Here is a 548-nt window from a genome sequence, read left to right as displayed (position 1 = left end):
GTGTCTTTAACAGATTTTGCAGAATCAGCTTCTAACATATCTAACTTAACCTCTAGACGATGAACCTTCGAGGCTATAGCCAAACTAATAAGACTCTCTTCATCTTCAGCCACCGGAGGAGGAGGTGGTGGTGGCAAAAGTTATAATTCTCCATCACAAATTTCTGCTTCATTATCGGATTCTAAATACAGACTACCCAGTGACTGAATAAGTTCTTGTAATGGCTCACGTCGAGTGACAAAGGGGCCAGCTGTAAAATCTGGATCTATGCTCGGTACGGACCCATCTTCTACTTCATTAAATGTGTCCATTTTATAATTTTCTTAAGAGGGAGACAACAATCGGTACTCATTAAGATTACACTTGAAAAAAAAAAACATCATTCAAAAGTATCCCCATACCACATAAGTACCAGGAGAATAAAGACAAGGACACTTTTGATAAATGACCACACCGATTTTGCCAGGGCAAAAATTAAGTCAAGGTGGTCCCTGTTCGGGCGTCAATTTATGTAACACCAGCTATAATAAAACAACCAGAGTCACACA

Source organism: Sinocyclocheilus grahami, unplaced genomic scaffold (genome assembly GCF_001515645.1).
Source record: "Sinocyclocheilus grahami isolate Dianchi unplaced genomic scaffold, SAMN03320097.WGS_v1.1 scaffold2038.1, whole genome shotgun sequence".
Classification (NCBI taxonomy): domain Eukaryota; kingdom Metazoa; phylum Chordata; class Actinopteri; order Cypriniformes; family Cyprinidae; genus Sinocyclocheilus; species Sinocyclocheilus grahami.
This window is presented reverse-complemented; position numbering follows the sequence as displayed.